The sequence below is a fragment of the Nycticebus coucang genome, chromosome 15 (assembly GCF_027406575.1).
Source record: "Nycticebus coucang isolate mNycCou1 chromosome 15, mNycCou1.pri, whole genome shotgun sequence".
Taxonomy (NCBI): Eukaryota; Metazoa; Chordata; class Mammalia; order Primates; family Lorisidae; genus Nycticebus; species Nycticebus coucang.
In genome coordinates, this window is record NC_069794.1 from 89,770,693 (window position 1) to 89,787,333 (window position 16,641).

At 44.6% G+C, this 16,641-nt stretch overlaps 1 long non-coding RNA gene across 3 annotated transcripts in view; it reads right to left on the reverse strand.

Annotated features, from left to right (window-relative positions):
* Window positions 1-16,356, reverse strand: part of LOC128566708 (uncharacterized) — a 154,671-nt gene extending 138,315 nt beyond the window's left edge. For all 3 annotated transcript variants that reach the window (XR_008374621.1, XR_008374620.1, XR_008374619.1), the window contains exons 1-2: window positions 16,236-16,356; window positions 5,269-5,357 (exon numbers count right to left, since the gene is read on the reverse strand). This is a non-coding gene — a long non-coding RNA (uncharacterized LOC128566708). The remainder of the gene's footprint in view (window positions 1-5,268; window positions 5,358-16,235) is intronic.
* Between the last annotated feature and the right edge of the window lie 285 nt (window positions 16,357-16,641).

The window sequence follows — 16,641 nt, forward strand, 5'->3', positions numbered from 1 at the left end:
AGCTAGTATCTTCCATTCTTTTCACTGTCTTCTATGTCCCTTCATGGGGCCCCTTGAAACTCCTTTAAGACTGTATGCCCAGTCAGGAGTTTTGCATCTCTCTGGAGTGTCCTGGCTGCTCAGTCATAGTTTTGCTCATTGCTGGAAGAACTTGGTGGCTGCAGGGAGAGCCACACAGACACATCCTACCAGCACATCATCTAGGCTGCCATTCTCTACTAAGGAAGACACACAGGCACAAGGATTATGGCTCTGAGGCCTTGTATATCCTTGATTCTTTCAGTCTTTCTCTTTCTTTAGCTGTTCTCAGGGGCCTAAGCCCGGATCTTATCCTTTGATCACTGATTCTACAGCCAGTCTGCAAACCTAGCACAAGAAACCGAGTTCTTTCCTCCCTCTGACACTGAGGCTCTCTCTTCCCTCTCACTGTCTTTCTTTCACTCCAAACTTAAAGCTCCTGCTCCCCTAGGGACAGGGACTCGCCATGGTTCTTGCTGCAGTGGGATGCTACAGCGTCAACCCACTTGAATCCACTACACGCCTCCTTCCACATCCAGCTCTTCCTGGGACATCTGTCATCAATTTCACAGCTACTCAGAATTTCATACGGGCAATATGAAAACTGGAAAATCTGGAAGAAGAGGGCTCTTTCCTGCTGCATACTAAAACTTCAGCTTGAAAAGATGACACTTATCTGTCAATCCCAAAGGGTTAACTAAAGAGGACATAAAAGGGGCAATTAAGAAACATTCCTGAATAATCAAGAGGCTTAAAAGCACACATGAAATGAGAAGCATAAAAATTAACAAAGCCATATGACTGCCATAGAGTGAGTCTTACCGAGCAAGAGTGCACTTTATGTGGACCATGGGAACGTGGGGAGTCATCATACAACCTAGGGGAAAACAAGCTTAAGAATGAAACCAATGCTAAACACCTCGAAGCAGAAACAGAGAAATACCCTGGGTCCTTGATAACATGGAGCCTTTCAATGACCCAGTACTAAAATGCACTTTGCCTTCTTTCTGTGAGAGATAGTCCATCTCCTTGCTTGAGTCAGGAGCCCAGAGCATCTTAACTAATCATGGCTCCATCACTATTGAACTTATGGGCCCATGAGGGAGGCACCACCCTTCTCTTTCCAGGAGCCCACATAATCCATTCATGTCTCCTCTTTCAATCTTTACTCTTAAACTGATTTCCAAAATATGCTCCTACCCCACAGCACAATCCCAAAAGGTTGGAAATTTCTATGCTCAACTCAAGACCTTCAATAAAGCCTCTTGGGTCCTCTGGTGGCCCATTTCCTTCTTTTTTCCTCTCCTCTCTCTTCTTGACAGGGACTTGTGGCCTTACTTGTACAAATTACACATGGTGGCCTCAGGTACAAATGTTCCTGACGTCCATAACAAGTGCTTGCTAATCTTTCAGAAGCCACTGGGTATGTGGAACCCTGCAGTTTATCTAGATGATCAAACTACTTCACTTTTTATTCTTCTTAGTTGGCATCGGTGCCTCAGAATGGAGTTTAGATCTGTATTTCGCCTAAAAGAGCTGACAGGGCTTGCAACTGGCAATGCATCAGTTCCACCTCAAGGAAATCAACAGGGAGAAGCTAATGAAACGGAACAGTTCTCATATTAACCAGTTAGTTATTCAGCTTAAGACAGATGTGAAAAATAAGCCCATATGAGACAAATTCATTAAAGTGAAATTATCCGTTCAACACCTTGATATCTGAGCAGAATGATGTTTCAAAATTATTATAATTATGATCATGGGGATAAAGGAAGCCAAACTTTTGAAAGAAGACTTGAAAAAAAATTAAGAATTTTAGTACTACCCTGTGAGATGAAAATAATGAGCTGGTCACAGATTCCCTAGGATATCAGTAATTGCTTAAATCCTTCTTGATGAGGAATCTGTGACTCTGAACTCAACATTAATTCAAATGCAAATAATATCCCTTCCCCCTGAGAATCATTATTCCTGATTCGGCAGGCAGCCTGATGGGGAGTCTGCAGGTGCACAGCAGACTTGCACCAGAGAAGTTGTTCCCATTCCAGATGAAGATTTGACTCCTAAACACATGGAATCTGAGGATCAGAGCTCAGAGGTTCAAATTCCCTCACTGCCTCTGAGATGGGGCCCCTAGGTACAGCATATCAAATTTGTAGGATATAGATCTAGTACCTTCAGTTGGGAAAGCATTGCAAACCTCCTCCTGCTTCTTTGAGGCACATACCCTACCCTTCAGTAACTGTTAACCATCTTAGCCCTTTGCATGGAAGTTATTCTTTTTTGTTTGTTTTTTGAGACTGAGTTTCACAATGTCACCCTGGGTAGAGTGCCCTGGTGTCACAGCTCACAGCAACCTCAAACTCTTGGGTTTAAGTGACTTTCTTGCCTCAGCCTCCCAAGTAGCTGGGACTACAGGCACCCACCACAATGCCCGGCTACGTGGAGGTTATTCTTAAACACCACCTGGAAGTCAGCTCCCAGCATCGTCATCTTGAGGGTACCCACCTAGGAGGGAAAGCTGGAAGCTTCCAGAATGGGGTGGCTCAGGTTTGAATATCTGGTGCTGGGAAAATCACATGCCAATCTGTGCCTCAGTTTCTCCATCAGCAAAATGAGGATATTAATCATACCTCCCTTGTAATGGGAGGTTAATAATGGAGGTGGTTAATAATACAGGCTCTGAAACCAGAATTGCCTGAGTCCGAATCTGAGCTCTGCTGCTTGCTTTACTACATAACCTTTGTAAGTTAATCAGCATTTGCTTTTTTAAAAAAATGTTCAGTTTGTCCATTGTAAAATGGGGGTGTAAAATTAACCACCTCTCCATGTCAATATAAAGATTAACACTTTTAAATAATTTAGACAAGTGTCTGGCTTGTATAACAAGTGCTATCTAATCACTGAGTATAGTGTTTAGTGCATTATGAGAGCTCATTAAATGTATATGTTAGTATCACAATTAATGTTAGTCTGTGTGTGAGCAGAGATAGCACTGTAGAAGAAAGAAATAAGAATAATATTTGTAAGGAAAGAATTGAAAAGGACAAGGTACTTTCAGTTAGTAGAAATTACCATCTCGGCAATCAATTTTTACTAGGCTTCCCACATCTATGTTAACCTTCTCAATCTTCTATAATAAAATTCCATATACTAGGTGGTTTAAACAATAAAAATTTATATTCCCACAGTTCTGGAGGTGTGAAGTCCAAGATCAGGGTAACAACATGGTTGATTTCTGGTGAGGACTCTTTCTGACTTAAAGACTGTGTCTTCTCACTGTGTCCTCATGTGGCAGAGAGAGAAAGTGAGAAAGAGAGAGAGAGAAAAATCTCTTCTACCTCTTATAAGACCATGTTCCTGTTGGGTTAGGGCCCTAATCTTATGACCTCTTTCAATCTTACCACCCAAAGACCCTATCTCTAGACACAGTCATATTGGGGGTCAGAGCTTCAATATATGAATACCATTGGTGGGAGGTAATTCAGTCTATAGCAACATCACATAAAAAGCCATGTGATGCTTTGATGTACTCTGGTGACTCAAGATGGCCAACTAGAAATACAACAGGCACCCAGATGTAATTCTCAATGAGAAGTCTGGAAACATATTTCTGAGGTAAGCAGCAGTGAGACAGTTTTGCCAAGGTGGGAAGCTCCCACATGTCCACGTCTGGTGAGCAGGTGACCACAGACACGTGAAGTCATTCAAAGCATCACAAAGCCACGCCACAGGTTATGTTCCAGAATTGCACACAGACACAGCCCGGCAGGTAGATGAGCTGTGCTTATCCAAGAAATGGAAACACAACATCCTTGGTTTTCAATCTGGTAGGGTTGCAAAGCCCTGCCAGGTGTCAATGTTTGTTTTTTTAAGCAACAGCTGAAAAAAGTGACACCAACTATTCAAAGAACAGAAGAGAGACATATCTCTTCAACAAATGAGTAATAACATAGACTTGGCTTGTTATGTGCAATAAACTACCCCTAAAAATTGTGTGCAGAAAACAAAAATGGAGAAGTAAACCACAGTGAACATTTGGTTATAATAATGATGTAGCAAATCAGAAAAATCTATTTAAATTCAAATAATTACCCCTAAATGTTGAGAGAGGGTGTTTCTAAATTATTATCATTTGATAAACACATTGAGTTTACTTAAGTCAGAACTTATATTTTCTATGAGAGACTTTCACTTGACTGTTACTTCTTTTTACCTAGATTACATTAGTAAGAATTTAAAAATGTACAGGATGAGAATTTTTTTTTTTTTGAGACAAAAATCTCACTCTGTTGGCCCAAACTAGAGTGCCAAGACATCACAGCTCACAGCAACCTCAAACTCTTGGGTTTAAGCAATTCTCTTGCCTCTGCTTCCCAAGTAGCTGGGACTAAAGTTGTCTGCCACCATGCCCAGCTAGTTTTTCTACTTTTAGTAGAGACAGGATCTCTATCTTGCTCAGGCTGGTCTCAAACTCCTGAGCTTAAGCACTTCACCTGCCTCGGCCTCCCAAAGCGCTAGGATTATAGGCGTGAGCCCATGCACCCCGGCCTGGGTGAGAATTTAGATAAAGTTTGTCATATAGAGCTTTCTCATGGCTATTTCAGAGCAAATGAGTTTTAAAGTACCTGCACAGTAAATATTCTTCATTGCATTTGCCACATCTCACACACAGATTTGTCATTGCCAAAGGTTACAATTTCATTATGATAGTCTTACTATGTGATTAGAATTCTGAATTCGCTAAAGCCATTTTATTTTCAAGGACAAAATTTAAAGAAAAAAAGAAAAATTTATATATATCTGAAAAGCAGAAAAAAAATTGTCTCCTTGACCTTCAGTGTTGGGGGAAATGACTAGAAAAAAACACTTGTAATAATTTCCTCCTTTGCTTCTAGGTCAATTTAATCTCTTAGGTTTTTCTATCTCATTATCAATTTCAAAATATAAAAAGTAAATAAAAGAAAGAAATAGATCACAGCTCCTTATTTTCCAGACACTTATTCCTTAATCTTTACTTTGGCCATCTGGCAGCATACATCCAGTTTTTCTTTCTGTCCTTAGTTTCAAAGATGAAGGAAATTTCCAAAACCTTGCTGCTGTTATTTGGTGATGTTTTCTTGTCTTCTCTCAGTTATGGCATTATCTTGAACAAGGTTTCTCCTCTATCTCTGGTTTTCCTTAGATAGTGATGTCATGATACCTGAACCATCCAAGAACAAAGCATCCTGACAGGGGTCAATCACCTACCTCCCCTTCATGGCTGTTACCATGTAGTCCAGAGCTTTTCCTCTCCACAGTCACCAAACCACGGCTCATTTCAGGAAGGAGACATTAGGCTGGGAACAAGGATAGGACCAGGTCAGTCCTCTCATACAAAGAGAGAGAGAGCAGAAAAGCCCAGCTGGATGTCCTCAGCCACCCAGTCTCTTGTTTTCGATGGAAGGCATTGGTCTTTTGCCAAACCTGGATCTCAGGCTTGAAAGTGGTGCATAATTGCCAAAGGAACATGTTAAAAAATCCTATTTTTAAGTCCCATCCTCTAGGAATTTGAATTAGGAGACAAAATGTAGCAGCTCAGAAATCTGGATTTTTAGCGGCAAACCCATTGATTCTAAACCAGGAAAACTGAAGATCTCATTTGCACACTAACTCAAAAGCTGACACTTTTTAAATCCCCAAGAGGGCCCTTCCTTTTCCAGCATGGTGGATTCTCTTATTTCTCTCATATAAGTACTTAAGATGAGATGCTGTCTCCAAACCCTTAAAATACCCTAATGCCTGTGGAGGCTGACAATTGTTATGGGTTCATAGAACTGCTCTTCTGCAATTCAGTACAATTTTCTTATCCATATTATGTACCAAGCTCTAAAGATGTAAGTGTGAGAGAAGCAGCTTTTGCCTTCAGGAGCTCACAGGCATACAGGACAGAGTCCAGCTAAGCTATCAATTACAATAAAGCACAAGAGTTATAAAGAGAAAAGCACGGGTTTCAGTTTGAGAACCAGAGCGTAGCACTCCCTGAGACGGTTGCTCAGGAGGGCTTCTCAGAAGAGGCAGAATCAGGAAAGGGCTTTCAATAAGAAGAAGAGATTAGCTAGTCCAAGAAGATAAAAAGTAGTAGTATTTGCAAAAGCACAGAGCAGAGCACATGAAAGTAACTAGGAGGAGTTAAGTATGCCCAGGATAGGGGCTCCAGAGAAAGGTAACAAAGGTCTGTTCACACCACACATCAGGTGGCTGATAGATAACAGAAATGAATTTCTCACTGTTCTAGAGGTTGTGAAGTCCAAGATCAAAGCACCAGCAGATTCTGTGTCTGTGAGGTTCCACTTCTTGGTTCATGGACGGCTGTCTTGTGGCTGTCCTGAGATGGCATAGGAACAGGGGAATTCTCTGGGGCCTCTTTTATAAGGACATTAATCCCATTCGGGGGTCTCCATCCTCATGACCTAATTACTCCCCAAAGGCCCCCTCTCTAAAATCTTGGTGTTAAGGTTTCAGCACATAAAGTTGTAGGGTGGGGGAGACATAGACAGTCTATAGCAGAAAGAAAAAGGCTGAGGGAGTAAAGCAGAATATAAATCATTAGGAGTCCAGAAATTATTCATTCAGGAGTGAAGAGCTATTAGAAGATTCTGATGTGTACAAAAGATGGGTCAGATGAGACTATTACCTCAATGTAACCAGGCTTAGATACCAAAGCTTATTAACTGCCAAAGGTATGTAACTTTGGCCCCATGTTCCTTTCTTTAAGTAACAAAAAAATGTTTAAAGTCATTATTACACATGGACCTCTGTTAGTAATTTTAATCTGATGGCAGCAGCCATGGCACTATGACTGTTCATGTGAAGATCCTTCTCCAAAAGAAGCAAGGAAGATACCATCACTGTATGATTCAACTCAGTTTTATTTCCTCATCAGTCCTCTTCCTATGGTTAAATCTATCTTCTCCTTACAAGCTAGGATCTTCCTAATAGATTCTTTGAGTCATTCTTGGACAATGCATTTTTAGAATGAAAGTGTATTTGGCTGCAAACTCTTTTAACAGCCTTCAAACCCTCCACCACAAGACTCCAGCTTGCCTCCTGGGACATAGCCCCTCGATGCCCACCACACTCTGATCATGGTGCTTACAGCTCAACCTGCCACATGGTTGCCTGAACCCGTGCATTGGTTCAAACACTTCCTTCCACCTTCCACTAAGAATGCCCTTCCTGCAGCCCCCTCCACTCATGAATATCGTTCTGATTCTTTAAGCTCAAGTGACTAAACTTGAAGATACCTTCTATGATGGCCTGAGCAGAATTGCTTGCCCTCTGGGCTTTCACACATGTGTTCTCAATTGGATTGTCCTCTAGAGCGTGACCTGCATCACAGAGCCCCCTCCACACAAATCTGCACTGTGAGCTCCTCTCTGGAGTGAGCTTATCTCAGTCAACTTTGTCTCCATACCCCTCACTTAGAAACCACACAAGGCTGATGGACACCAGGCAGGGCTACATTTCCACATTCCAGAAACTGCCCTCTAATAACCACAATCTGCACAGAAGCGCCAGCTCATAGTAAGAGCCATGGCTACCATTGAAGGAGTGAGTATTATTGGTCAGGCACTCAGCTGGAGATGTTTCACATACACATACGCCTGTGTATGTATGTGTGTGCGTGTATATAATACGTACACACTTAGATGTATAAATGTACACACATAAACACGTATAGATTAGTAGACTAGTCACTTAATAAGTATAGATTTATAGGTATGTCCATGTTTATGTGTGCATCTACACATATACTTAGCTGAGAACATATATGTATTATGTATATGTGTGCACATATACAGAGAGGGTGCCAAAAAATGTATACATTTTAAGAAAGGAAAAGTTTGTATTAAAATTGTAATACTCAGGTGGGGCCTGTGGCTCAAAGGAGTAGGGCATGGGCCCCATATGCCAAAGGTGGCAGGTTCAAACCCAGCCCCGGCCAAAAACTGCAAAAAAAAAAAGGTAATACTCAATACCCTGTTTCCCCGAAAATAAGAAATCCTCCGAAAATAAGACCTACTTACAGGAAAGATAAGATGTCCCCTGAAAATAAGACCTAGCGTCTTTGGCAGCACACCTTAAAATAAGACACTGTCTTATTTTCGGGGAAACGGGGTATAAACCAATAACAAAAGATGACTCCAAGTCACTTATGAGCACTTTGTCAATGCAGAAGTTAAATGTACCTTGAGTACTACAATTTCAATAAGTTTTTTCCTTTCTTAAAAGGTATATACATTTTTTTTTACACCCTTTAATCCCACAAAGGCAGTATTACCATGTCCTTTTTAGAGATGAGTAAACTGCGTTGCAGAGAGATTAGGTGACTTGTGGGAGACGTGACTGCTGAGCAGGGAGGCCGTCTGCAGCCACCAGCCTCTGACAAGGAAGCCAGCACATGTGAGTTGCTCCCCCTTCCCCAGGTGACACCTGGGTGACAGCTGCAAAAGCTTTCTCTTCATCCCAAGTCTACACTGCTAGAAAGCTGGGATATGGGTGTGGGGCTGTGAGAAAGAAACAGCAGATTTCTGTGGAGTCACTACTTTGAGTGAGAAAAGGGAAAGACAAGTCGGTGATGCAGACAGAGAAAGAAGGGTCAGGGACAGGAAACAGAATCCGGGCAGCACGGCTGGGTCCTGCCTGCTTCCCTCTGAACACACTCACAGTCAGCCATTGGGTGCTGCTCCCCATACTGGCTGGGAAGCTCCGTAAGGCAAAAAAAATGACTGTTAGCTGTGCCCCAGTACTTAGCCCAGTGTGTAATAATAGTAATGTGATGATGACAGCAGAAGCCAGCATTTACTGAGCACCTGTGAGGTTCCGGGGCGCTGTTCTAAGCACACCCCTTGCATAATTGTATCTACTCTCTACAGAACCTTACCACATAGGTCAAATTACTGGCCCTGTTTACTAGGTGAGAAAACTGAGCCCCTGAGAGGCTACATAACTTCCCAGTCACACACCTAAGACAGGTCAGGCCTGGGTGTGAACACAGACACTCCAGCCCCAGAAATTGCTTCAACCATAACGCCGTACCACTTCCCGTAGCATAAGAACGGACCACATGCTCAACCGGACTGAGTGAAATGATGACTAAACAGGGGCTAGTCTCCAGAGGCTGGAGCTGGAGGGAGGTAGAGGCACATGAGAACTGAAGAGGCTCTTTAGATGTGGCGTCTAAGAGGCTGTTGGTGACCTTCGCAACACTATGCTGGAGTCCTCTCCCTGTCCCCAGGCTGGGAGTGCCCAAGGCCCTGTCAGTTCTTAGCACACTGTGTGGCTCAGGAATGCCTTTCAAAGCAGGTGGTCACAGGGCCCTGAGCTGCCCACACCCTTTCCATGCAGCCCACTGCCCTCCTTAGAAAGCAAAGGACACAGTAAAGGCTGAAGCTAAGCTCCTGGAAGTGACCAAAAAATGTGGCCTTTCTGCCCCTTCAGAGATGTCAAAGAGAGGAAATGTTGAAGGCAGAAACCAAAAACTCTCGGTTTATAACTCTGAACTGGGGCTGTGGGGAAGGCAGGGAGGGGAGCAGCTTTCATTGGCTGCAGCCACCACATCAAAAACAAGTCAGACATGAGAACCGCTGACCGCGTGACAGAGCACGCCAACCTCAGGAAGCCTCGCAACAGTCAAGAAGCGCCTGGGTAGAAGTGAAGCCCCCCAAATGGAAAGCAAGGGCCCTTGTTTTTCATGTTCTAAAATCACTTTAAAAGAGACTCAAAGCCCCCAAAAGAAAAAGCCCTGCTCAAACACGTGGCCCACCTGACTTCCTTGCTGGCTCCTTCCCCACACGTTGCCAGAACTAGACCCTACCAGGCAGCAGAGGGCCAGGGAGGGAGGGAGCAGAGAGGAAGGCGCTGGCCACCCTCCCTGCCATCTGTGTATCGTGGGGCCTGGGCCCCAGTGAGCAGGGAGGTGGCACCACACTGCCGTCTGTGTGGCCCACCAGCCAAATCCATGAGCTCAGCCACGCTGTCAGCTCCGGGAGACTGCAGATGTCTGACGCAGATCCCAGGGCGCAGCACTAACGTCTATTACCAAGAAAGAGAGGGGGTATCGGGCCTAATGGATTTTCTGTGTGTTCCATTTTGACCATGGAGAGAACTCCCATGGAGACTAAGTGTGTCTACAAGAGAGGCCTCTGTCCTTGTTGGGAAAATGTGATCCCAGCACAACCCTAGTTACTGGCGGCAGAAAGTTAAAGGAAAGTACCATCAACACTGACAAGTTAGCCCAGAGGGGAGCAAGCTGGTCCAGGCCCCACTCCACTGGCTCGAATGGAAGCCAGCCATGTAAGAGCATTTCAAAGTCACTTCTGCTTGGAGTGAAAGAGCCTTTTGGTGCTTATATTTAATTGTGGGTGTGTCTGGCATTTCTCTAATTCACAACACATGAGGCCACAGTGCAAGAACTGGCATGGGAGGGAAGGGGTGAGTCGTCAGTCTCCCTCCACACTTGGGCAGACACCCCTGCCTCCGACTACACAGGGGAGCGTCGGCCCAGGCCTCCCGCTGGTGAAAAGTGGCCCAGGCACCTGCTCCGGGGGAATAGTGTTTACTAAACCCAGAGGTCCTACCTTCTCCTGCCAGGAAAGAGAAAAACAAGGGGACAAAGTGACTAACTCAAAAGCCCTTCTTCCCTGGGAGTTAGGCCAGGACAGGAAAAGTTGTGGCTGAGACCAGGAGATGGTCAGAAGCCCTATAAGATGCCTCACACCAAGTGAGTCCACAGGAGGGGAAGGGAAGAAGCCGATTTGGTTTTTGGTGTACATTGTACTTTGCTCAGAGGGCTGGGGGCAGCCAGGCAGCCCTGAAGTGCCACAGAGGCTGAGGGGAGGACAGCTTGGTAGGTGTCTGAGAGTGGGGAGGAGTGACCCTCTCCAGGTCACTTCAGGTGGGAGGGAGAAGGGGTACAGAACTAAAATGCATAAAAATTTCTGGAAATTCAGGGTATATTGGGTAGGCCCAAGCAATATAAATGGCATGTGTATGTTTCTGTACACAGGAGTGAGGAAAAAAGAATTAGCACAAACTAATTTGCACAAACACATACAAGTATATAAATAAGTTGACCTTATTCCTTAAGGTAGTGTTTCCTAAGACCAGCCCCATCTTGGTGGCAGAATGGGACAAACTCTCTTGTATCCACAGTAAATTATAAATCGTAGAAAAAGGAAGAACAGTGTTCATATACATTTTATGTCTAATAAAAATGTGCATGTAACTTAGATACGTCAGTTTAATGAGGACAAGTACGCATTCCCAGTAAAGATTAATCATTGTTACCCTTATTTTTTTTTGAAATGATACATGTGAGAAGAGTAGATAAGACTTAGGTCTTAACAAACTCACTTGGCCCAAATTAAAAAGTTCATGATCCCATCTTGCAACCAATTCTGATTAGCTTTTCTCAACTTTACTTATCTCTGAAATTGAAATGTCTGGGAACCTATAACCTATGACATGGAAGTAGATATATATATATATAATTTCTTTTTAAATTTCAAGCCTCTTGGATTTGCAGATTTTTATTAAACAGTCTTTTTTGACAGTCTACACTAGATGGGTTAGAAGGAAAGCTGATATTTAGAAGGCTCTTTTACACGCTGGGCATCCCCTCAGACTCTCTCTTCCATTTTAGCCAGGTCATTAAACTCACATATCTTTGTATGGTAGATATGATGTTACTCAATATTTCTTCAAAAGAGAAACAAAAGCTTTATACCTTGAATGAAAAGAAACCTCCTCGTGGTGCTAGCCCTGTCTGATGCAGAATTCACAGTGTTATTATTGAGAGGATCACACAGGCTGGACCTGAAGGAGACCTTGAATGTCGTGCCCAGTAACCTCTGGTTTCACAATCAGGTGAGGAGCCTTGACCAAGGTTTACTGAGTAAATTTGGTGGTGGAGATAGGGCTGCCGCTGAGCTGTTCAGCACCCTGCCCTCTGCCCCCTCCATCCTACCGGGCCTCTCCCCTTCACTTGTACCTCTACACTTTCCTTCTTGCCCCAGGCTCTAGTCATAGGTGGGATGAAATAGCCACCCTCAGTGCCACCCAGATCCATGCTGAGAACAGCAGGTGCTTCCCCAGGGCCTGCAGGCTATGGCCATGATTCCAAAGCTCCCGAGAAGGCTTGCCCTGCAAGAGGAAGATGCCCAGAGCTGCGTGCTGCCCGGCAATTGCCTCCATGCCAGCTCTGGCCAGGCCAGAGGGGTGGGGGCCACAGAGACAAAAGGGCATTGTGTGTGAGAGAGGCGGAGCTCGGGAGGTGGTGTGGGGAGGAATGCTCTGGCAATTTCCTCCTCTCCCTGAGCCTGCCTCACCCAGCTGTCTCATGGCAAAGGAGGGACCCTCCTTGAAGGGGCTGGAGACCCACCCTGGATGGCCAGAAACTGGAGATGATTGATCACGTTATTAGATTTCTTCCAAAGGATGGAGAGCTTCATTTAGCCTGCACTGTGTGGCCTGATACAATGGCCCTGGAGGATACAAACGCCGCCTTATGCCATACCCGTTAAGGCCCCTCAAATGGGCACATTTAAAACAGTCCAATAACAATTTTTCCGAAAGAAACCCTACCTCCTTTTTTTTTTTTCTTTTTTTGAGAAGAACAGAATCATTTGTTTCCAAAAGGAGGCCTGCCAAAGAAACTGCTGGAGTAGCAGAAACCATTTTAATAGCATCTTCTCTTAGCTGAATTGTGTCTTCACTTTACACTGTGTCTTTATTCTCTGCCCCTTTGACACAGCCAGCTGCCTTTCATGTTCCAGCTCAGAAACAGGCTGGCTTCAGGCTGTAACAGGCACCAGTTTCCAAAGCCCTTTCTCTGGATGCCCTGCGTTAGCCCGTGTGAGCCTGGGAGCCCCTGACCACAGCTCCCCCATCTCTGTTCCTCGGCAAAGCACGCTGGTGTGTGAAAAGCTCTGAGGACTGACACATCTACCTGAGCGCCCGGCCTCATGACAGAGTGAAATAATTAATGACACAGTGGAATGTCTGGTTTCTGTCTTGTTCAGGTTCATCCTGTTATCAACTCAGCGCCGGGGGAAGTGACATCACGTGCCCACATCAGCCTCTGAAGCTGGTGCCCGCGGGACGTTGGATGAGATGAAACACTGTATGTGGCGCTGCGTGGGCTCTGTCCAGGAAGCATCACGCTTGGACCATCTGCTAAACCATTTGAAAAAAAAAAAAAAAAATAGGTTGGGCCACCAGTTTTTCAACTAGAATTTTAAAGCCTATTGTTCAAGTGGTGAATAAAGCCTTTTGTGAATTCTGCTATTAGCCTGGGTCAAGAAAGGAGTAGGGAAGAATTCCCCCAAGTGTCTCGAAATTGAAATCCTTTTGAACAAAGCACAAATATAGGGGAAGCGGGAGCTAGTGCTTTGCTGAGCGGGCCTCCATGTGGCCAGCAGGGCAGATCCCGTTTAACACTAGTCACCGGATGTTCTTTGCCCGAGTGTCCCAAAGTGGGGGCGGCTTTTCTATTCTCGTGGAAAAGTGTTCCATAAACTGGTTGTCTCAGGGTTCTTCTCAGTGAGTGATGGTGCTGGGAACTCTCCGGGTAGATCTGAGAAAATCATTTTACTTTAGAAAAAAAATCATTTTATTTTAAGACAAAAGACATCAGCTTCCTGTAGCTTTCTTAGCCATCTCTACCTCTCTTCCCTTCCCACCCTCCTCTCACCACCCTCCCCTCCCTCCATCCCCCACAGCACTAAATACAACGCTTAGAAAATGAAGGGCACAGCTGCCCTTTCTTCCCATTAAAACAATCAAGAATGATGGTGAATTTAATATATTTGATTAGCGAAACGCCAATTTGATACACTTGAATCAGCTGCCTTTGTCTCCAGCTCCCGATGGCCCGATTTCAGTGGAATGTCCTCTGCTGTCCACTGCCAGCTTACTCAGGCTGGGAGAGAATTCAAACTCTGAAAGCATTTGCTTGGCATGCTCAGAAACAGGGTATTTATGCTGCAGAAGATGCCAGGCCCACTTCTTCCTGATCAGAGGGAGCACCACTTCATTAAATCATGGTCACTTACTGGTGACCTTCAAAGCTATAGCCCTGGGGGGGGTGGGAGGGTGGTCCTCTTTAGCAATGTTAATTTTTCATAGACTTTATTATTTTCCTGTGCTGATATTTGCCATTGAAATTCAGGCCTGGACAAACAACCTGGGAGATTCTGGTACTCAACTTGCACAGAAGAAATTCAGAGAATAATAATCACATTGACATATGACATAGAAAACTAATGGAAAATAAGAAAATATATCATCATTTCCCCACAAGGTGTTATCAAAAGAGTTTGAAATATTGCCCAGCCAGCCCCTAACTTGCAGAGTACTTGAAAAGGAGTTGCTCTCTTGGGAGAGGCTTGCAAAATGCTGTTTCTTTGCCCTTAAAGTTTATAGACTTTTTAGGAAGGGGTCTCTTTATTTTATTTTTTCTTGTTTACATTTTATTGACTCTGATGTGAATCCTTCATGATTTCTTATAATTATCTTTCCTCTTGGTGGAAGGGCTCTCTTTAAATATTCTAAATAAATGTATGCTTCAAAAATAAGGATAGCAGGGCGGCGCCTGTGGCTCAGTGAGCAGGGCGCCGGCCCCATATACCGAGGGTGGCGGGTTCAAACCCAGCCCCAGCCAAACTGCAACAAAAAAATAGCCGGGTGTTGTGGCAGGCGCCTGTAGTCCCAGCTACTCGGGAGGCTGAGGCAGGAGAATCACCTAAGCCCAGGAGTTGGAGGTTGCTGTGAGCTGTGTGATGCCACAGCACTCTACCGAGGGCAATAAAGTGAAACTCTGTCTCTACAAAAAAAAAAAATAAAAAAAAATAAGGATAGCAGGTCCCTGAGTTACAAACATCTGACTGATATACGACTCATACTTACAAATGGAGGCTAATATAAGTAGTAGATAAACGTACATGTTCAAACTTACATAGAATTCATCTTAAGAACAAACCTATAGAACCTATCTCATTCATAACCTGGGGGCTGCCTGTACAAGAATGAACTAAAGTAAGAGTTTAAATTACAATCAAAGACATACTAGAACTCCACAGAGTTTGGAGGGGTTTCTCAAATTTATTATTTCAGTCCCTACTATAGCCAATGTCAGAAATTGCACTTGGAATGGACCAGGTCACAAAACTGTTAAACTCCTTTTCTAAACTTTTCATGAAGAAAATGTCCTACGTCTCCTGGTAGCCACCCCAAGTCGGTCACCCAGCTGAGTCCCTGCCCTCTGACTTCTCCACCCAGGCTCTGTGGCAGGAAACTGGAGCCTGGGGACCACAGCCAAGTTAGAAATAGCATCCAGGTTTCTGGGTCCCAGCGGCCATGCCGGGCTGGGAGTCGGTGTGTCAACAACACAGACAAGGGACACAGAGGGCTCTGCTGGGCCCAGGATGAATGGCCCAGGCAGGAGGGGCCCCTGTCTTCCCCAGCCCTGGCGGCAAACATCGCACCAGTGCCTCAGGGGCAAGTGAAGGTAAGCACTGCCCTTAGACACCCATGTGGTCACCATCAGCTTTGCAAGTACTGCAAAGTCCCTGGAGGAGGCCTGGTTACACACTGCTCATGGGGCAAGAAGAATGAACACAGCCTTCCAGCAAGGGTTAATGTCCCATGAGCGGCATCCCACAAATTGAAAGCAACCCAGGGAAGACCTCCAGGAGAAGGGCGTGAGCCAGTCATCAAACAGCAAGCCCCAAGCTTCCGCTCAGGAGAAGCCCAACCCTTTTTAGAAGCCAAAGAAACAGAACCCAAGATGATAAAGCCCACCCAGCCCGCAAGATGAATAAGGTAACTTTGGCTGAAAAAAAATAACAAAGGGATAGCTACATTTTACCTCCTTTTTCAGTGTAAAAGTTGAGTTTTAAGGTTCTTATTGTACAAGAATTAATATGAAAAATTTTTGTATCTTATTAGGGCATTGTGTTATAATAATGGAATGCTCTCCCCGCCCAATCTGGCTTACTGTCCCCCAGAACTTGCCAACCATTATGCAGTTCCATAGCATGTGAGTGTCATTGTGGGGACAGCATCCTGAGCCCCAGAAAAAGGCCATAAATGCTTCAGGCTGGAAAGCAGGACATGGTTGCCCCCAGCCTGGCCGCCCCTGTACACGTAGACACGCGCACACACACACACCTTACCTAAATGATGGTGTTCTTGTTTCTGAGAGCTCAGATGGACCTGCACAGGGGTTTAACACTCAGACAACTGCAGCCATGTGAACAGCTCATTGTCTTTGACGCAGCACACAATGGGTTCCAGAAAAGGAAAACAAAATGCTCTTTAAACAGTGTGCTGCATTTGGAAATCGGGAGTCCAGGGCAAAGGGTTTTCCTTAACAAACCAGAACTGGGATGCTGGCTGCTGCGCTGTTATTTTGCTTGGTAACTAAATCTTGTTCCCCTGAGCCTCAAAGATTTGACAGAAGATTCCCCAGAACTTAACCAATTCAGAGAGAAGTTCTGAAGAACTAAGTGGGGTGGGAGGATTTGTTTTTAAGTCATCAAGTGTCTGAAAGATGTTTAAGGAGGAAATGGTGACTGCTTC